This window comes from Pteropus vampyrus, unplaced genomic scaffold, assembly GCF_000151845.1.
Source record: "Pteropus vampyrus isolate Shadow unplaced genomic scaffold, Pvam_2.0 Scaffold80, whole genome shotgun sequence".
Classification (NCBI taxonomy): Eukaryota; Metazoa; Chordata; class Mammalia; order Chiroptera; family Pteropodidae; genus Pteropus; species Pteropus vampyrus.
In genome coordinates this window covers 3515696-3537664 of record NW_011888861.1, presented here as the reverse complement: position 1 = coordinate 3537664, position 21969 = coordinate 3515696, and the positions used below count along the sequence as shown (strand labels likewise).

Here is a 21969-nt window from a genome sequence, read left to right as displayed (position 1 = left end):
ACTAAATCAAGACATGATTATTCTCAATTATTTTTACCTTCAAATATCAGAGTTACTAAAATACTTCTCTTTATTTGGATTGCCTGAGCAACACAGAGTTTCCACAACCAAAGCTTTTTTCTTTTTTTTTTTTTTGCAACAGTATTATTTTTCTTTGCTAAATAGGCTTAATAAGGAGGTGCCCTAATGCAAAGAGTTGACTAATGCACTCTAAATTATTAAATGCTCATTAAATTATATCCTAAAATAGAATACAAGTTGTTTATTGTGCAAAAGTACCACACATTATCAGCCTACCAGCTACAGGCCTATATCATCTTTCTTCTGAGACAAAAACGTTTTAACTTAGTATCACAGATATAAAGGCCAAAAGATCCAAATGAAGAATGGCTGCCTATCGTCAGTCCCATTTTTTGGTATTACGATGGCTGTGAAGTTTTTAAAATGTGACAATGGGCTATCCTTCCCAAATAAATTACTTCTGCTGAATAAACCCTCTAGAAAACCAGTCATAACTAGTAGCAATGTAGGTTAAAGGATGAGCACGTTCACACTTGAAAGGGTTAAGTGCCTGCAAGGCCAAGGGCACCAGACAGCAAAAGAAATGTTGCTTAATCAGCTCTGAAAGGTTTCTAACAAGTACCAAATACTTGTTGATCTGTTCACAATAAACACCCGCAGGATTGTCAGGCTCCTTTGACTGTCTGGGGAGAGGCATTTACATACTGCACCCAGTAAGAACTGCTTGTTGATCTCCTTTATAAGAGTAGAAAGAAGCCTCATTCAAGTGTCTTCTGTCCAAATGACTGAAAGGAGATGCAATTGAAATAGTGAAGTCTCTCATCTGTCTTGGGCAACACAAATACTGTGCATAAAACACTTGGAGTAGTCCAGGCTCAAAACAAACCCACCTGAATGGACTGAGGAACACTGTCTGTTGCCATGGCAGCCTGATCTAATTACATGAGTGATCAGGACTAGAGTAAGTAAGTGCAGGGAGAAGCTACACCACTGACCCGTACCTACAAGAGGAGAAAGGGAAACAGGAGGTTCTGGAGAGACTTCGACCTCTGCTTTATGTAGAAGGGGGCACTCAAGCCTATTTGTCTGTGGAGCTGCTAAAATACTGACTGATGCATGCAGAGTTAAAGGGCAGTCAGAGGAGATTAAATGCCACAGTATTAGCAGTTATGGTGCAATCCCTTTCCAAGAGTTCATGTGCAGGATTTTCTCCTCCTCTCTCCGGTGGTTTCCCCAGGCATAAGCTTCATTCCAAACAAAAGCTCAAGTATCAAACTACCATCAACCATCAAATAAACCACAAGGTGGGCTTAACAGGGGCTTCTAGGAACTGCAGGGCTCCTCAGAAACCCAAACAGAAATGGCTTAGCTAAAAGTGTTGAAAAGTAACTAGCTGCGCCTAAAAATAACGATCAAGTAACTACCCTCTGCTCTGAGCGATATGTAACGACGATGTTTAAATATTAAGAGCAGCCTGCATTATAAAACACAAATGTCATTGAGCTACGACTACTTAATTGCCAAAGGAGAATTTATTTGCATACACGCATTCCCGTGCATGCACTAAGGATGTGCAGAGAGTATGCTATTCTAAGGCATTTGATTCGTGGCTGTAATGGGGTCTTCTAATTTTGCTAATTGTATCCTGTGGATCTTACAGGGAACCTAAGAATCTCTTCGGGTACAGAACCAGTTTGGAGGAGTCCCTACTGCATAGCATACGGTAAACAAAATAAAAATAGCTTGCCGTTCTCGTTAGCCACATCGCGCATTATATAACCAGCTTCCGACTGGCTTTTTTTTTTTTTTTTTTTTTTTGCCCTTACTACTCTTCAGCAATTTCCCAATCTTCCGAAGTATTTATATTACCCTTATCTGTAGGATTATATACTGAGAGCAAAACACAACTGAGCCGCCACGGGACTAAACTGAACCTCACCGTCTTTAGGAACTGATTTTTTTGTTTTCTGGCAGGATCTCCACCACCACCCTACTTCCACCCCCCACCAAGGTTTTTGCTTAATCTCTCTAGAAAACCTGGATTGTTTCATCGCTTCCAGTCAGCCCCCTACGTGGTCTGAAATAAAATGAAAGCACAAGCCACGGAGTTTGAGCAGGCGGCCTGCGGGCGGGGAGCTGAGGAAGGGTCCGGCGCTGCAGAGTCACCCAAGTGGCCTCAGAGGGCCCCCTCCCCATCGCGACAGCTCCTGTCGGCGCTCTCCCGCCCCCCCCTCGCGCGCACACACACACGCACGCACACACACACACACACACACGCGCGCGCGCAAGCTCACTCACTCACACTCCCGCCGCGCTCCGCCGCCGCCTCACCTCTCACTCCGCCCGCCCGGCCCCTTCCCTGCCCCCAGCGGGGCCGGCCTGCGCGCAGCGCTGGGACCACGTAGGAAGCGGCGGCGGCCGCGGGAGTGGCAGCGTCTCTGGCCTGGCCCGGAGTGAACGAGTAGCGGGGCCCCGGGGCGCATCCCAATCGCCGCAGCGCCTCCTCCGCCGCCGCCGCCGCCTCCTCCTACCTCTGCTCCTGGCTTCATTCACCCTCCCAGCAGCCGCGCAGCCGTTCACTCCCGGCGCAGGCAGGGCAGCGCCTGTCGCTGCTCCTCTGCTCCTGCCGCGGGCAGGGGCGCCGGCCCGGGCTGGGGCGCTCGCGGGCTCCCGGCTCCGGGCGGCGGCGGCTGCACAGGATCAGGAAGCGGCCGTACCAACAGGGCGGCGGAGGCAGCAGAGCCAGGGCAGCCACCCCCACTCACTGCACTCCCGGTACCTAGCGACCCAGCGCCCAACCCTCTGCGCCCCCAGCGCTCCCACTGCCCGTGCTGGGCCGCGCGCAGAGTCCCGGCGCCGCCGCTGGTGCTGACCCCTCTTGGTCCGCAACTGCATGCCCGGCGAGGCCGGCCTCCGCAGGGAGACCCTCACCCTGGGGCTCCGAGGCCAGGTAGCCACCCGCGGGGTAGCCCTGCCCTCATTCAGACACGCTTGCTCTCGTCGCCCTCTTTGGGGAGAGGGGTGAAGAGGAGGCGGCGGAAGGAGGGGGCAGCGCGACCCCTGGCTACCGCCACCTCCCTCTATGCCACCTCCAGGGAGAAGGACATGGCTCTCCGCACTCGCAGCGGGACAAGCAGCCGCCCGAGCCCGGCGCTGCGGCTGCTCTTCCCGCCCGCGCCCCCAGCCCGGGCGCGCCCCCTCGCCCGGCGGGCACCCACCCGGCAGCCCCCCTAGCGGCCGTCCCTGCGCCCAGAGCGGGGTGTCGGCCACACACACACACACACACACACACACACACACACAACACAACATGCCGCGTCGATTTCCTCCGTTCCTCTTCCAGCTGTTTTCCGTGCCGCCGGTTGGGATTTGGGGTTTGTTTGCTGGTTGTTGCTTTGGCCGCTCTCAGGAGAGCGGGGGTAGGGGGGATCTTAATCTAAATCAGGGGCGAAGGGGATGGGGGAGGGGGAGAGACAGAATCAGAGGAGAAAAAAAATCGCCACTTACTGTAAAGTGTAAATGGATCTGGGGTGGCGTGGGGAAGGGGGGGCAGAGGGAGAGAAACAGTGTCTTGCGGCCGCTGTAGCTCTGGCTGCTGTTCCACGGGGCTTGTTTTGGATTCCCCTGCAGTGAAACAGGTCCTGTACGGCTCCGCCACTGTAGTAGAAATGATGTCTGCGGTATACTCTGTTCTCTCCTCCTCCTCCTCCTCCTCCTCCCCCTCCTCCTCCCCCCGCTCCGCTCCGCTCCCTCCGCCCTCCCTCCCTCCCTCCCTCGCGCTCTCTCGCGCTCGCTCGCTCGCTCCAGTATGTAAATGTGTAATAGAAGCCAAATATGGAGCAGTTGGCTGCCGCCGCCGCAGCTCAAGGATCCGACCAGGAAGGGGGGTAGAGGGGGGACACCCTCCCGCGGGCGGCAGGGCAAGCGGCTTGGAGCCCTGCGAGCGCACGGCGGGCGGCCAGCCCTCGCCCTTAACCCTTCAATGCTCGTGGCCGGCTCTTGGCGGCCTTCGGGTATACCCGCACGTTTCTCCAAGACTGGCTCGGGATCAGGGGGCGGGGAGCGGGAGGGAAGACACCGGCCAGAGAGAGGCAGTTCTGCAAGGTTTGGATAGGGGCAGAGAGCTGAGGCGATGAGGTAATTGTAGCGGTGACCGGTCGGTCCTCGCGCGCCTCCCCGGGTCCCTGCACCTAGTTGGAGGAGACAGAGCAACAGCAGGGTGCAACTCAGGCACCCTGGAGGATTCTCCGGCTCAGAGCCAGTGAAATACCCCGGCGGGGAGGGGAAGCGGGCTAGTTCTCATCCCTACGTGCCCTTCGTCCCGGGTGCGCGGAAAAGCGTCCAAGAGGGCTGACTGCGATCATCATGCACGTTAACCCTCAAACCGGTTTAGCTTCGGCGTTCGGGAACCCAGACCATCGGGCCGAGGGGAGTACCTTTGCATGCAACTCTAGAAAGTTTTAAGGTTCCCCCCCTACTGCACGTGCACCCACACCTTTACTGCCTGTAAAGCTGATGACCTCCCTGACCTCCTTTCTCTTTCTGCAGGTCTGGAAATCTGCTGTGAGTATTGAACTACCCAGCTCTAGCCTTGGTAGACGACCCGCGCACTCCTCTCGCAGCTAATTCGGGATCATTAATTTAATCGGAAATGAGGTAACCAGTGTAGGAGATAAAGCAAACCGAGCATTAAATGGCAGTTCTTGTGAATCCGCGCTGAAGAACTTCCTCTGGACTCAATTTTTTAGTAGCTGGATGGGAAGGGACCTTTTTTCGAGGGATGCTCCTTGCCAACAGGTGTGGCACCTGGAGGAAGAGAAGTCAAACCCATGCTAAAGGGAGCTCAGTGCGGCGTTCCCCTTGCTGCAGATAATTCTGGAAGACCAGTAGGTGTCGGGGCAGCATTTCACCTCCTTCAGGTGCTTAGAACCCGGTGTCAAGAAACATGATCTCTCCAAGTAAGTTTCTCTCTGGAAGCCACTACTTTTGACTGTAGGCTGTATTTGAGAAACCTTTTGGCTGAGTTTACTTATGACCTAACGGTTAGTCACCAACTGAAGCAGGATACAGAATCATCAAGAGAAATGTGTCAGCTTTTCAACAACTAAATTGTAGAGACGTGCTACAGAAATAAAAAAAATAAGTATACTAACTAGGAAGGTGTAGAGCCCTGGAAATAATTTTATTCTCACATTTTGAAATGCCATGTACATATACATGGCTTAAATAGTACTACTACTGTTTACTCTTTCTCTGTTTCTACAACTTTTTTTTTTTTTCCATTTAAAAATTAGTAATTGTTACAGTTTAAACCCTGGGTTGGTCTCAAGTGACATTGTTGGTCTCATTACAGCCTCTAGTGGACAGTTAAAATCAGTTTCCTAAAAAGGCTCTGCCCTGTGTTACGTTCCTTAACAAGTATTATCAAGGTGAAAGTTAATACCTCAGACATAACCGAGTAATATCTCTTCCCCACTCTTGGCAGAGCTGGATTCTGAAAGAAGCAGAAGCTGTTGGCTCTGCACGGGAAAGACATATTTGTGCTGCAGGTATTATTATTACTGGCCTGAGAATAAACAGAGAGCTTCTGCTATTCGTTTTGGTTTCAGACAGCTTTCATAAAAACTGAACTCATCTAAAATATTTTTATAACAGAAAATGTTGGTTGCCATGTTTTTGGCTTAACTGAGATGTTTTTATTCCAACTCCTAATCTGCAGACTGTCCAATCTACCTCCACTCTATTTTTAGACATCTTACATTTAGAGAATTTTTGGTTAAAAAAAAAAAAAAGCTATTTTAATATTACATTGACACAAGCAGTTAATTTATTTTAACAACCTTAAACAAATTAAAACTCATAATTCAGATTAGAGTTAGTCAATTAATTTAAATATTCCTTCAAGGAGCTAAATATGTATATTACCCAAACAGTAAGAACAATTAATAAGAAATGTGTCATTTACTTTCTTAACCATTAAGATTAAAGTCATAAACTGCTATTAAAACCTGTAACTATTTCTTCCTGCAAGGCCCAATGAACATAAACAATTGATGATAGTTTCATTACCTTTAGTACTGAAATGTTTTATTTTCAAATGGCAAAATAGTAAATGTGCAATCACAAATAACTGATACTGATTCTTTAAAAACAAGACTCTTCGTGCAAATAAAAACTCAATGAAAGAAGAACAGAGTTTTCAAGAAGCCAATAGGCAAATATATAGTACTGTAGTCCTGTTCATAAGCCTGATACTATATTTGTACAAACATAAGTCAAACTTTGAAATTAAAGGAAATTGAGAAATAAGGCCGGCTGAGCCTTACTCCTAATTTGTGTTCTGCATTACTTAAACACCATGGAAAATCATTTTCATCCCTTCTATCTATTTCACTGTTTTGGTAGTATCTACTTTTGAAGGTCTAAAATGAGGTATCAAATATATCATCACATCTAACTTCTTAAAGCTAGTCTTCAGAACAGCAGCAGCAGCATCTGGGAGTTTTTTAGACATTCAGAATGAGAGTTCCAACCCAGACCTGCTGAATCAGAATCTGCCTTTTAACCAACCTCTCGGTTATTCCTCAGCACATTAGAGTATTAAAAATGCTGTTTGTACTCAGGGCTCTGTCTACATGAATTTGGCCACAGATGTAGAATTTAATTCTTCTATTTATTCCCTTTTTATTCCCTCCTCCTTTTATTAATTTGCACTTTTTAATGAAACATTATTACATTTTATGCTTTGTTCAAATAGTACTGCATTTCAGAAGAGCTCTGAAACATGCACAAATCTACATTAGCATTGCCAAGAGAACACTGTGAGGAATGTGCTGGGGTCTTGAACGCAAAGGTTTTCTTCTCAGCAGCAGAGGGAGCACAAGAGTACTTAATAAAAAAAAGTGTACAGGCTGTCCAAATCATGAGAGATTTTAAATTGTAGTATATGTTTTCATTGGAATTAGCCTCATATAGTTCCACACAAAATAAAAACAAGCAAACACAGTTTACCAGGTTATAACAACTAAATAGTGCACAGATTGGAAGTTAAATAGAAATTAGATGTACTTATTTAGTTTTAGGCTTGAATCCTTAAAAGAAAATGGACCTCAAAAGTCATACTTGGAAAAGAAGCCTTAGCTTTTCTCCAGTCAAAAATAAAAATAACAATCATCATTTCACAATATATGTAAATCAAACCATCCTGCTGTTTGCTTAAACTTATAGAGCGATGTATGTCAATTATTTCTTAATAAAACTGGAAAAAATAAAGATACAATGCAGAATAAGGCAACTCGAAGAGTAACTCCTGCTTATCTAAAAACGTTGGGGACAATAAACCCAACACTATAGCAGATAAATTTATTTCATTTGAACTCAAATATGTCGGTGAAAGAATGCACTTTTCACCATGTTTACTTTCGCAGTAATTATAAGGGTTTATCATTAATGTTTGCTGTGGTGAGGACATATGTTTCAATTATATCTATGTAGCATTTTATACCTCTCAGAGCCTTTGAATTGCATCTTCAAACACTCCTGTGAGTAGATAAGACATGGGAAAGCCAAGCCTCAAAAAAGTTTTGAACTGGCTTGTGCTTTCATAGCACTGGGACATTTGATTGTTATAATAATCCATTAAGGTGTTCAGAGAGGAGGGAAATCAGAGGTTGAGGATCCAGCAGCATGTTTTTTAGAGATTAAAAGGTTATTTAAAGTTACTAGATAATGAATATTTAATGAGTGAATATTTAAATGAGAGACTTATGAATAGAGACTGTCTTAATTCTCAAGTTACTTTTTATGTATTTATCACTTATTTACCAACAGCCTTTATGATTTTATGCATTTATCACTTATTTACCACCATTTGTTGAACATCTACCATAACTAGGCCCTGAGAATACAAAGATGAGTAAGACATATCTGTCCGCAAAGAATTCACAGCAAAACAAATCTTATCTTTTGGAAAATGTTCATTTTTACCATGATAAAACGTAAAGATTCACAGTTGTTTGATCCAGCACCTCTAAGAATCATTATATCAATCAGATTTCCAAATAGGAGAATCAAGAGTAAATTTAAGTGGTAAACATTTAGTTTTAAAAATCTTTTTTAAAATTGTTCAAAAGAATTTCCTCCTACATGAAAGAAGATTTGCCAAGTTTCTGTCTGGAGCAATTTGTTATGGCTGTGTAATAAATCCCAGAAAGTTTGAATTTTTAATGAAACACTGACAGACCTTTAACCATGCTGTAATAAAGAGGGTGTTATCCTACATATGTCATTTAAAAATCTGAACAAATCATAGCAGGCTTGCAAAACAAATATACTTTCCTTAGACTATACTCCAAAATAAAGCTGGAGAGACCAGAAAAGTAAAATTAACTAAAAACAAAAGTGAAAACCACTCACACAATAGGCTCTGAGGTCAGCTCACCACACCCAAACTAAAGTCACTGGGCTCTGAGCGTGGCACAGGGACTCTTAGAGGACTATGCTTCTGAATCATCTTTCTTGACCCTCCACCAAACTGTAGCAGGGCAGGCTTCTGGGTGATGGAAATGACATCACCAATAGGCAGGAGTAAAATTAAAATCGTTGTACTTAAACATCTGCCAACAGTTTATGAGTTAACAGTATACACATTGGGCAATTTTAAATAAGATTCTGTCTACAATTAAAAACAAAACCAAGTGCTTTAGTATAGGTCTGTACTGTCCACTGTGGCTATTAAGTACTTGAAATGTGGTTAGTCCAAATTGAGTTGTGTTGTAAGTGTATTATATACATCAGATTTTAAAGGCTTAGTGCACTCACGTATATATATCTCAATAATTTTTACATTGATTAAATGTTGGAATCAAAATATTTTATATATTAGGTTAAATATATTGTTAAAATTAATTTTACTTTTTTTTTTTGCTTCTCAATATGGCTACTCTAAAATTTAATACTACATGTGTGGAAGGATTGCATATTATATTTTTAATGAACAGTACCTCTAAGTACTTGTAGATAATGAGGCTGAAGAGATGCAAGAATGAGTTCTAAAAACTCACACAATTAGAGACCTTAGAATCCTGGCAAGGCTCTCTGCAGTACTGTAGTAGATAACTTAGTAACTTTTCTACTTTCCTTAGGTTTCCCCCTTACAATGTATGACATGGACCTTTTTCCTTGTTAAAAAGATCTCTGAGAGGGAGCTATTTATGAGTGAAGGCATCATCTCACTGGTAGATCAGTTATTGGCTTGCAAAACAAAAATTTGTTGAGGCCCTTCTGTGACTCAGTCTTTTTTGGGGCGATCTCAGGTATTTTGCCACCCTGGGAAGCTGATGAAAAACTTACAATCTGTTTTAGAAAGTCCAAGCAGTCTAGAGTTATAGCTGGTTTTGCTGCTTGAGGCTGAATGGTTTGGTATTGATACCCTCTAGTGACAGATGCCTTTGGACATTGATAATAAAAATTATACAATTGCTGCTTAACTAGAAAACAAATTAAGGCCACCAAAAGGAAATGTTTAAAAAAAAAGAAACTTGCTAATATGTTTAGTACAATAGGACACATCAAAAAAATTATTTTTAACCATTATTATTTATTTTACAAGCAAGACCTAGATACATTTTCATCAATGTAACTGTGACCAAGATTGAATGTAATGCAATGACCCATGAAGTATCAGAATTTATGGTCTTAATTATCTAAAGAACATGGCTCTTCGAACATGAAAAGAAAACAGACAACTTCTTAAGTCTTAGAATGAGTGAGTTGAATTTTGCTTGATATTGGCCAGGAGCATTTGGAAATCTATTAAAAGCATTTCATTAACAACTTGGCATTTTGCTTCCTCAAAAGAAATACTTTTTCCAAATTAAAATCAAAGCCCAAAGCCACCATTGCTTGAACTTACGGTAGTGGCTGTTGATGTATTGCATATGTAAAACTTAAGGTTCCTTCAAAATCAGATCACGAATAACGACAGGCTAAAAAAAAAAAAAAATCGAATTATTACGAAAGGAGAGAAATGAAGTTCTTTGTTATTCTAACTTCATGACATTAAAACATACATACACATAGCTATAAGCTCTCAGTTACTTTATTTTTCTTGAGTCAATATCAGCCAGGAGAAGCAGAATCAGATGAGGGTCAGAGTTTAAGGAAACTATTTTACGAGGAATTTACCAAGTTTACCCCAAAGAGAAAGAGTTAGAGAAAAACACACTGGCAAACTTTGCTTTTGGACATAAATAACTAGAGTTCACCAAGGAAACTGCCCGTGTCATGATTTCAGTGTGGGTTGTCAGGCAGTTTGATATTTGCAGAACTGCTCTTTATCAGGCCTCTCCAAGTATAACTCTGCTGCAAGACTTGGGGGAGCTCTCAAGACTGATTTGCTCTGTGTCTGTGGCACAGACATGCAGTGATAGCTACTGCCACAGATGCTTTCTGACAGAACAGAGTAATAGCACTCAGACTTAAATTGTAAATTACAAACAATCTTTTTTTAAGTACAAAATGAATGCACAGAATGGAAGACCCTGTCAGTTAAAATGAGAGTAAATCAAGTAGAAGATAAATTGTTCACTCATACCGTTACAGCCAAATTTTGATTCCACTAACTGTACCGTCATGGGAGATCTTCTCTTCTTTGTCAGATATAAAGAGATATTAATACACTGTGATTCTAATAAACATGCCAGGTATCTGATGCTTCTCCTCTGAAAGCCAATCAAATTGCATGATCTGTTTCCCAACCCCTCCCCCTACCTCTGGTTTAAAAGTTGTAGCTTAAATATCAATAGTAAGAACATGTGACCCTATCATTCCCAGAGCTAGCTTTCTCTGCAGTCAATTTCATAATTACAACTCTCCGCCTCTCAGCTCAGCACTTCCTTCCCCCTCACTGTCCTCTCACCCCCACCCTTACCAATGAATCATTGTGCATTTAAAGAGACTTAGATGACCTGGTGTGAACTTTACTGGCATCCTGTACATTCTTATGCCAAAAAAGGGGAGTTGCTCTATGACAGAAACCTAGCCAGATCCTGATGCAGATCTCAGAGGCAACAAGCTTGGGTGCTTATCTGGGAAGATCAGCAAGGAGTTAATTTTCCTAGATCACGGTGGTGATTCAGAATTGCATATCTCAGTTCATGATCAGGTTTTCAAGAACCCAGTTCAGCTCTCTGTACACAAAGGAATATATCAGAGAAAAAATGTTGGCAGATCTCCTTATGCAATCCGGGCAGAGGAATTTATACCACATTTAGCCCTTTGATTTCTCCAGATCTGGCTGAGGGTAGGGTTTCCATATTTGTGCTTTGGCAATGTGTTCAATAATTAAGTCCCCCCTATATATCCTCCTAGTGTTCTTCCAGGTTATCGTGTGTTTATTTGTGCATTTATTAAAACCAGAAACATTTTGTCCCCTTTATTATTTTAATACTGTGTTTGAATAATACAGAGAGGCCTTTGAAGATTTTTCACCCTACTTAGGGAGGTAAAGGGTATATATGCTTTTGCATATGCTTTCTCTCTATAGGGGAAGCCCCTTCTCTTCCCCCAACCCCTTCTTTCCATGGTGATTTTATTCTCATACTCTGAGATCCAGCTCAAACATCAACACTTCTGTGAAGGCTTTCCTGATTATCACAAGAGTTGTGGCTCTGCCCAATGTGTGAGTCAGAGAAGTGCTATTTTCTTATTCTTTTTATTTATACAATATTTTTTTTTAAGTCTGACAGAAAAAAAAATCAAGGCCATAAGCACAGATGGAGAGTATCCTAACTGAGGGAGTATCTTATCTGAATACTTCCTGTTACTCCCAAACCCATTTGACCTCTGCTTACAATTTCAACCATGTAACTGTTTTCCTTTGTTTATTGCACACGTATGTGACTGTCTGCACTGGTCGGTTCTTCATGTGAGTTCTCATTGCCCTCTGTGGTAGGTTGAATTCTGTCCCCGCAAAGGATATGGCTGAAGTCTTAACCCTGGTGTCTGTGAGTGTGACCTTATTTGGAAATAGAGTCTTTGCAGGTGTAATTAGTTAACATGAGGTCTTCCTGGATTAGGGGGGTCCTAAATCCAATATGACTTCTGTCCTCATAAGAGAAGACACAGAGACACAGAGGAAACATAGAGAAGAAAGCCCCGTGAAGACAGGGACAGAGATTGGTGTTATGCTGCCACAAGTAGAGGAAAACAAAGAATTGCCAGCAACCACTGGAAGCTAGAAGAGGCAAGGAAGGATTCAGTGGGAGCAAAGGCCTGCTGACACCTTGATTTTGGACTTCTAGCCTCCAGAATTGTGAAAGCATAAATTTCTCTTGTTTTAAGCCTCCCAGTTGGTTGTAATTAGTTATAGCAGCCCTAAGAAACTATTATACCATCTTCATGAGATCTGTGATTAAAGGGCTGTTGTATTCTTGTTTCTTATCTTTGTTTATATATATGGCCCTATCTTTTTCTTCTATAAATACACATAGGTAATCAGTTCTGGGTGTAAGCTTGATCTTTTACCCATGACAACACTAATAAATAAAAGATCCAATGGAGTAGGAAATTCAGCAAGAGAGTTCTAGAACCACCTCCCCATCATTCTATAAACATCTGACTTGTGGCCCCAGTCACAGAGGTTACTAGAGGTCAGAGCCTTGGACTCCTGCTCTCCTCAGCTCTAAGGTCTTCTGCAGGCCTCCTCAGCTCCCTCTGCTGGGGGCCAGACTGCACCAGCAGCTTTCTTCTTAAGTGGTATTTCAATGTGTGGGATATGGGTGAAGAAAAGACTAAAAAACTAAATTAATTGTTTGGCATTGAGAAAATATAACCAAAAAACTACTGCTTTTTTTTTTTTTTAACTGTTCGTTGGAGTATTATAAAAGTGTGCAAGAGAATCTCAGTCTTTCTGATTCTCATCTTTCCAAGAACAATTGGAAGGAAGCTCATTTGCTGCAAGAGGTTTTCTCCAGCAGGTAGAAGGAGGTCTTACCCTCAAGCCTGAAATTCTGAGGTATGTATCTCTTAGGGTCATCATGAAATGTATAATACTGTTCTTGCATGAAATGTATAATACTGTTCATCTCAGTAAATGACAACTCTGTTCTTCCAACTATTCAGGCCAAAAAACATCTTGACTTTTTTACATACTACGTCCAATCTGCCCCAAAATCCAGCTAACTCCACCTTCAAAATATATCCGGAATCTGACCATTTCTAACCACTTGCACTGCTACTATTAGAGCTAAACCACCACCATCCCTCATCAAGATTATAGCACTAGCCTTCTAAATTGTCTCTCTGCTTCCACCATTACCAGCCCACACCACAGTCAATCGTCTGCATCAGGTGATGCCACAATACTGCTCTACTCCACTTAAGAGTCAAAGTCAAAATTCTCCCATCTTACAAGGCCCCACACAATCAGAACACCCTCAATCTTTCAGATCCATCTCCTATAACTCTTCTCCCTGCTTCCATAGCTCCAGCCTCATTGTCCTCTTTACTTTTTCTCAAACAAGACAAATGCTCTCTTGCCTCAGGACCTTTCTGATTGCTGGTCCCTCTGCTTGAAATGCTCTCCTTTGGGCTTACTCCCTCACCTTCTTCGGTCTTTTTTCTAAAAAAAATAACCTCCCAGTGAAGCCTGCTGTGACTACTCTACTTAAAACTGTGAAGAATTTTTCTGATCCACATGCCCTGCTCTATTATTTCATAAATGTATCACCTTAGAACGTTCTGTGCTATTTCATTTTTTGTTTGTTTATTGTCAGAAAAGTCTTTACCCAAGTACCAGAACAGTCCTTGGCTCAAGATGGATACCTAATAAAGAGTCATCTACTATTAAATGAATTAATGAATAATATTTTTCAGGATCTACTATGTGCAAAGCCTTTTATAAGCCCCAATTCAATAATTGTTTCATTAGAAGCTAATCCAAAACAAATTCATCTTGTTCATGCTATGAAATGCATTCTATTTACCTGATTTTTGACTTAATTGTTTCTGGGATAACTCTCAAATTTGAGTCAGAATGAGCTGAATCTCTCATTCAAACTCAAATTTGTGAAGAACTTTTAAAAAACAAAATTCAAAACAAGAATTAAAGAGAAAGTATGAAACTGACAGCAAGTTTTGAGAAAAATTAAAAGTAGCACAGCAACAGCATCTAATAATCATAATTTTTAAAAGCTTCCATTTATCAAGCTCGTATTCTATGCCAGGCAACATGATAAGAGCTTTGTAGATGTCATCTCATCTAATCCCCACAAAAATATAGTGAGGTAAATATCATGATCCCTGTTTCTTAGGTGATTAAACTGAGACTTGGAGTTCAAAGGACCTGCCCAAGGTCACCCAGCACTGGTTACAAGGTGAAGTTATTCACCTACACAGCCTGAGAATTTTTAACAAGTCATTACCTGAATGAAATAGGTCAGTTAGAGTAAAACTACTGCATTACAATAGTTTGGCTATGGCATCATTTTTAATACTAATCTCTATTTTATTTTTGAGTGACTAATGCATATAGCCCACTAATTAAAGCTAACGATTCTTATTGACAATTGAATGTTCCTATATGAAAAGAATGGCTTCAGATCTACCTAACAGGTTTCTCAACTAACAAAACTATACTCCAGCTTATGATTTTACCCATGCTACTACATGGCTGGAAATGACTCTCACCTGAAGTGTATGGTCTCATTCCTAGGACTCTTTCTTATTAGAAATTTTGGCTCCCACCTGGCATATCCCATCATGGGACCAAGGAGGTGGTAAAAGAGCCAACGTAAATTCCCAAGCCTAATTTAAGGACTTAACTTCCTCTCAGTTAGCCTGTGCTTGACATCTCTTGTTCTACCCTAGAGCTTCCCAGAGTCCACTGTGACCAGCACTCTGAAAAGTAACCTGGCTACAAAAAAAGTATAAAACCCTACAACCTCTTCACAGACCCACTCCAATTTATATTTAAAGAAAATGGTCCTTGAAGCTGAAATAGTTCCAGAGTTCAAAAGTCTGAGAAATTGAAGGAGGAGGAAAAAAAAAAAGACATGTATTCCATTAAGATGTGAAGAGAGAACTTCGTTCTCTGAGGATGGAAGGAAGTAAGAAGGCCTTATTTGTGACTGCAGGAGAGGAAAAGAAAAGAGTCCCGCAAGGAAACTACCAACAGATGGTAAATACATTTTTAATTCTTCTGTCATACTGTGTGGACTTGTGCACATTTGTCCTGCTGTGTTAGGCTCCCGAAATAGCTAGCCATGGAATTGCAGAACAGTTCTGCTGCAATTTGAGATTTAGGAAACCATGCTGGCTGACAAAACAGGAAGGGCTCATAGTAGGATAGAGTGGATTTGCTCCCTGTTTGCAGCTCCTCAATGCAGCATTCGCTGTAGTTCTTAGTGCAGGAAAATTCTTTCACATGTCAGGTCTCATTGATGATGTTGTAAATCGTACTGCTTCAAATTGTTGACATTATCCGTATAATAATTCTTAAAGGTTAAAAAGAGTGTTGATCCATTTATTTATGTATCCTAAGCCTTACAGGGAGCATCAAAAACATATATGGCAGCCTGGAATTCTACACCAGGTATTTTTTGCACTTTTTGTGTTGGCATAATGTTCCCAGAGCACATCATGGGAATTTCAATGCTGGAGAAAGAACCAAGTATAATAATAGGTTGCTCTGAAAGGGACATAAGGAGATAAGATGCTAAAGTACATTCAGTTGACTTCTGCATCTGAGAGGTGACCTGAGACTGGTACCAGGAATGAATTAGGTTCCCAACCCAGCACCGTCTCTCAGTCCATCAGCAAGAAAGAAAAAGTGTTATGTTGATGAATCAAACTGAGCATGGAATAATGAGGAAAGGGTGTTCTATCACTTGGTCAGAGTCTAGAAATATAACTTATGCAATAACATATTACTAGAACTGGAAGGATCATTGTAGAATCAAGTTCAATTTTTTCAACTTTCTACACAGGAATCTGGGCCAAAGAGTTGCAGGAAGTTGACAAAAATTATACAACGAGTTGGTGACAAATTCAGTACTGGACACAAGACATCTATTTCTCAATGTTTGTTCTACTTTAGCACTCACAGAAAGTGGGCATTTCTGTGACAAGCAAAATCTAATTCTAGAAGACCTATCTAATGGTATCTTCATTCTTGGGTTCTTATTAAAGAAGATGATGGAATGTCTGCTAGCCTCTGAATGTTTGAAAAATTAGTTAATGTTTTTTATAGATAAGTTTTCAAGCTAAAATATGTTTGTTAATTTCTGCCTTAAACCCCTGTGGACTGTGTGTAGAGTATATAGCTACCACACGATTTGGCACAGCTGGGATTCTCTTTTCATAAAATAGCAGGGAAGATTGGTAGATAGGGATTTAAAAGCATTGACAGAAGAGAGCAGGGAGCTTTGTACAATAATTCCCCACCCAATGCCTTCCTGGTCTAAGACTTTCCCCTAGCCTCAGTTGGAGAGAGGAGTGGATGGGAAGAAAGGAGATTTCCATCTTCTTAGTAAACGGAAAGATATAAAAACACTTCAGCACTGATTTATTTGATTAAATCTTGATTTTACATATTTTAAGTTTCTACAGGACTAACTGTATTCTTGTTCAGAATGACTTGTACATTCATAGACAGTTTTTCTAATGGGTACATATATAGTTCAATAATAAAAATTATTCTCAATCAGCTATTTAAAGAATGTTATTTTTTCCAGATTTTTTAAAGAAAGTTAATCGTTAAGCTCTTCAATAGCTAGTTTAGCGATAAGATCTCCTACATTTTGCAATTTAACTTAGCATTTTGATTTGTCATTTTTGCACATGATTTCAGCAATGTTTTGTTTTACTTTTGTGGTAGAAAATTGTTTACTTGTTTTGTTTAAACATGGCATTCTTTGTTTTGAGAATCAATTTGACCATTTTGAATACTCTTGCTAAATTTACTGGCTATCTCCACGATCTAGTTACAGATCTGTGGTTGGGGAGGGTAGAATTATTTAAGTGAATTATTTTGAGGAGAGCAGTAATGAAGGCACACTTTACGTTATTTCATTCCTGTGATCCAAATTTGATTATCAAGTTAATATCACTAGGGACATTTGAAGCTTTAATAATTACATCTCAAGGCCTAAAGGAAAAAAAAAGAAGAAAAATTACGTTTACTACACATTCACACATAGCCTCTCAGAGAGTTACCATCTGAGAGCCTGTTTGGCTGCTTTACAAAATCGATTGATACTAAGATTCCGTTCTAAGAATTCGAACTCAGTTGACACTTTGTCCTTTAAAAAACCCCAAAGTTAGATGTAAGCAATTGTTTTGTGTAGAAAGGCTTAGCATTGCTTATTTGAAAGAGTTAAAAATATAAGCTATTGATTTTACCTTTCCTTTTGTAGAAGAGTTTTAGGATTTTTTTCCCCTGGACAGTTTTTAGGCTATGATTCATACTAAAAGAACCCTGTTCCAATATGTACCAATGCAATTTTAAAGCTGTCGCTGCCTCTAAGTCAACGGCTCTCTCGGAGGCCAGATGCCAGTTTTATGCTTGGACTCTCATGGTCCTCGGAAATAAATCAACTTTCTAGTAAAATCCTGTGACAGCTCAGTTTTATATAGAAGTGTGCAACCTGGGAATGTGCTACTGTTTAGCATTTTAGATGGACAAGAAGAGAATGAAAACAACCACTACCACTGAGAGATAGTTCCAAGGGGAGCCATTATTACAGAAATCAGGGACGGCTTGGGGATATCATCCTCTCTCTCTCTACAGCCTCTCTGACCTAAAAGCTTATTAGTTGTTTAGAAACAATAAAAATACAAATGGTTGGAAAATGTTCTAATCTCTGTGTGATATAGGTCAATACATTCTGTGAGTTGAAGAGTGTTAATCAGGTCAGCTCTCTTAGGTCAATATTTCTTCCTTGTGGCAAGAAAAGGAAAAATGAACGAATTATTGCTACATATAACAATACAGATGAATCTTACAATGTTGGAAAATAAAAGAGGCTAGACACAAAATAATATATACTGTATTGTTCCATTTATATAAAGTTCAAAAACTAAGAACCAAGTAAAATAGTTTACCTTTGATGAGGAGGGAGAAGATTGTGATTAGAAGGGGCCGTGAAGATGGCTTCCAGGGTGCTAGAATGTTCTATTTCCTAACCTGGATGGTGGATACAGAGGTGTGCTCACGTGGTGACAATACGTTAAGCTAGCTGTGATCTGTGTGCTTTTTCTATATGAATTATTTACTTCACTTTAAAAGTTTAAAAATAATATTTCCATTGGGAAAGACAATTTTAAGAAATACTAGAGTAGCATTTTGCCTAATTAACCCAATAGCTATTTATTATAGAGAAAAAGAGAAAATTCAGATTAGCTGAAGAAAAAATTTACATAAAACTTTAGCATAGGTCAGTGGGAACTCTCATTTGCTGCTACAGGCGTCTTCACTGCTACTGCTGTTCCTGGGTAGCTGCTTAACTTTAATTACCTATTAAAGTTAAAGATAAGCAGATCTGGTGACCCAGACTTCTACCACTGGGTATATATCCAATAGAAATATATGAATGTGAGCATCAGAAGAAGAGCAACTCTATTCATAATAGCCCCAAACTGAAAACAAGCCAAACTGTCCATCAACAGTAGGGTGGGTAAATAAAGTCTATCCAGCCTTGGAATACCATACAGCACTGAAAATGAATGAACCACAATATCCTCAGCAACATGGATGAAATTAAGAAACCTAATGTTAAGAGATAGAAGCCAGAGGCGTAATATTATATGCTCCCATTTACTTAAAGTTCGAAATAACTGGAAAAGATATAGTATCTAGAGATATAAACTTAGGTGATAAAATTAAAGAAAAAAGATTATCCTAAAATGGCAGTGGTGACCTCTTGGGGAGGGGTGGGTTGTGACTGGGAAAGAGTGAATGGAGGACTTCTGGATCATATTCTATTTCTAGACCTGAGTAGTGGTCATGTAAGTGTTCACTTTATAAAAATGTATTAAATTATACTTTCATATATCATTCTCTTTCCCAAATGTATATTTCACAAAAAAAAGGATATTAAAAAATCACATGAAACCCAATCACTAAGAGATAGTTATCAATTTAACACATTGATATATATACTGCCAGATCTTCTTTAATGCATTATATATATTTTGTCCACATTGCTTTGTAGTTTTGAATTTTTTTTCTTTAATGATACGATCTTCCAGAAAAATTCTTCCTTGGGTTTTTTTTTTTTTTTTTTCTATTTCCACTTAATTTTAACTATGAGTAAATATCATACAAGCTTTAGGCCCCTATGGAAGCCTAAAGCCATAGAGTGGCTTTCGGGAAATTAGGTTGCTTTAACCTAAGCTACATTGATTCATAAACCAATCTGCAGGATTTTGCCATAGCTCATGGGAGACTTTCCTTCTCTGTTAATAATGCCGCTACTTCAAAAGAGAAAAGCCTCTTTCCACCTCTTTAGAGTGCTATCTTTTCAAAAGGAAAGGCCAGGCAATGAAGGAGAAAAGCCTGTTGGGGAGTGGTCAGAAAGCTTGATGTGGGGGAGGGGACCATCCTAAAACCTATTGCAATATGAGTCATGGTGAGCTCATGTTGAGCCTGGTCTGGGCAACATTATGATCTAGGGTTTTTTGTGCTTTTTTTTTCCCCTTTAAACCTCAGAGGAGTTCCATTGCTTTGTCTTGCCCCTGGAGCAGTACAAGTGTTCCTCTCTCTGTCTGGAACACACTTCTCTTCCCCCTTTCCCTGTCTTCAAGCACTTTCCATTTGTTCTCCTTCATCCCTTTCATCATCTTAACTATTGCATGGTCCAAGAAAACTTCTATGATATCTAAACCTGGGTGGTGACTCCAGAAGAACTCCATGGCTTCCTGGACTTACCACATCACAGCATCTGTCACCCTATTTTGAAATGACCTATTTTCTTGTCTACAAACACTCTGCTAATCCATAAGCTTCCTGCATGCAAGGACACAGTCTGTGTTATCATCATAACTACAGGCCTTAGTGCATATTGACACTCAATAAATATAGTTATTGAATGAATGAAAAACAGCTGTGAAATGAGATGAACCATGGGGAGATGGGTTGTGATTTAAACTTTGCTTTCCAAACCTCTTTCACCTATTGAGCACAAATAGCTCAAATAATCCAGTCACACCAACACGAGATGGTACAAAATTCTAAAATCTACAACTTCTTGTTTCAATTACTCAGTGGTAATAGCAGTTTGCATTTGTATAGCGTTCGATATTTTGTTAAGCAGTTTCACATATTATCCTGTATAATTCCAACAAGTAATCCTCCAAGGTGAACTGGGAAGCTATTTATATTACCATTTTGCAGACTGAAAAACTGAGAGAGTTTAATTAACTAGCCCCACATTACATGATGAGCTTTTAGTGTAAGCAGGAATTAGTGACCCCTTAGTGAAGGAAATGGAAACACATTCAATGTATACTATAGACAGATATACTTTCAGAAAATGGGAATCTAAAATAAATATGTGACTCCATTCTGATTTTTTAAAAATCTTTTAGTAGATATTTCCTTCTTTAAAGCATTTATTTTTAGCTTTACTTTTTTTGAGGGGGGCGGGGGGCAAGGCAATCCTTGGTTGACCTCACAAAGTACGAGGACCTTGTCAGCTTACAATCCCTTATTTTTTATTTTTTTACGCCAATAGCACCTGGTCTTTTTAGGTGGTCTCCCATTCAAGTACTAACCAGGCCTGACCCTGCATAGCTTCCGAGATCAGACGAGATTGGGCTTGTTCAGGGTAGCATGGCCGTAGACTTTAGCTTTACTTTTAATCACAAAACTTGTACATATTTGGTGTAGAAAATCAAAAGAGCACAAATAAATTAAAATTGCTCATGATCACATTAAATAGAGCCATTTAGTGTTACACCATTTTAATAACTCTGATTATGTATTAAGTCTTTCACTCTCGTGAAGTGAAAACTCCCTTTCCTCATTTTATTCTTTTTCTCTTTTCCACACTCTATTCTTTATCTCCAAAATTTTCTTGGCCATTCGCTTTTTTATTCAAATCTTAGAATTAGGTTTTACTAAAACTTTGTCGGGATTTTTATTGGATTTTCATTATTTTTATAGATTAATGTGAGTAAAATTCAAAATTTTACTATATTGGTTCCTCTCTTTCATAAACACTCTATTTCTCCATTAATTTGTCTTTTTAATGTCTTTTTAAAGATAAGGACTGCTTCAGGAATTTGAGCATCCTCTTTGTGTGCAAGGGCTGTGATAGTCTTCTCTGTATTGTTCCAATTTTCATATCTGTGCTACCAAAGTGAACACTCAGATGTTTAACTTTTGAGGTCTATCAAGAAGGTGAGGTAAGAGGTCACATATTATTTACATTCTTTACAAGATAGTAACTGAAAAAGACTAAGTGTTAATCTGGACTAAGCGTATCTATCAAACGTAGAAGCATTTAGTTGTGTACTAATAATCAGGAAAATGGTTTTGGCTTTTGCTCTCTTTTCTCTTTTTTATCTGAACAAAAGCTCTTTTTCTGTTGGTGGTCTTGACAGAAGAAATGCAGTAGGAGAGGAGTTGGGAGGAAAAGAAAAGGAAGAGGAAGAGGAAAAGGACAAGGAAAGGGGAAAGGAGAGAAGGTGGTCAGCCCTGATGATAAGGAGGGTCAGGGAGGAAGGACACATTGATTGGGCAGGTGAAATGGATGGAGAGCAGTGCGATTGGGGAAAGGGAATGATGGCAAGTTTGGACTCTCTGGGTTTAGCTGCTCTAGAAAATCAGCAGCATGGCTTAGGATCTTGTTAGAAATTCAGAATATATTGGCTCCAGCTCAGACCTACCCAATCAGAATCTGCATATTAACTAATTCTTATGCACATTAAAGTTCCAAAAGCTCTTAG

At 40.4% G+C, this 21969-nt stretch overlaps 1 protein-coding gene, 1 long non-coding RNA gene, 1 other non-coding gene and 1 pseudogene across 14 annotated transcripts in view; 1 reads left to right on the top strand and 3 right to left on the bottom strand.

Annotated features, from left to right (window-relative positions):
* The window catches only part of ATXN1 (ataxin 1), a 372466-nt gene extending 368729 nt beyond the window's left edge, over nt 1-3737 (bottom strand). For 6 of the 11 annotated variants that reach the window (XR_002781026.1, XM_023532254.1, XM_023532253.1 and 3 more), the window contains exon 1: nt 3529-3737. The gene's annotated coding sequence lies outside the window, so the exon portion shown is untranslated. Of the gene's footprint in view, nt 1-911; nt 2180-2352; nt 2512-2552; nt 2904-2952; nt 3109-3528 lie in introns of those variants that run through there. The other 5 variants (XM_023532256.1, XM_023532258.1, XM_011362864.2 and 2 more) reach the window with 4 other exon arrangements.
* Nucleotides 3236-5180, top strand: LOC111741580. Of its 2 annotated transcripts, none has more exons than XR_002781028.1 (2): nt 3236-3395; nt 4570-5180. It is a non-coding gene; the product is annotated as an uncharacterized LOC111741580 (long non-coding RNA). The 2 variants fall into 2 exon arrangements; XR_002781027.1 differs by lacking the exon at nt 3236-3395 and adding an exon at nt 4102-4158.
* A 15564-nt stretch (nt 5181-20744) lies between these two features.
* On the bottom strand, nt 20745-20863 carry LOC111741632 (annotated as a pseudogene).
* A 416-nt stretch (nt 20864-21279) lies between these two features.
* On the bottom strand, nt 21280-21388 carry LOC111741597. The gene has a single exon (XR_002781037.1). It is a non-coding gene; the product is annotated as a U6 spliceosomal RNA (small nuclear RNA).
* Between the last annotated feature and the right edge of the window lie 581 nt (nt 21389-21969).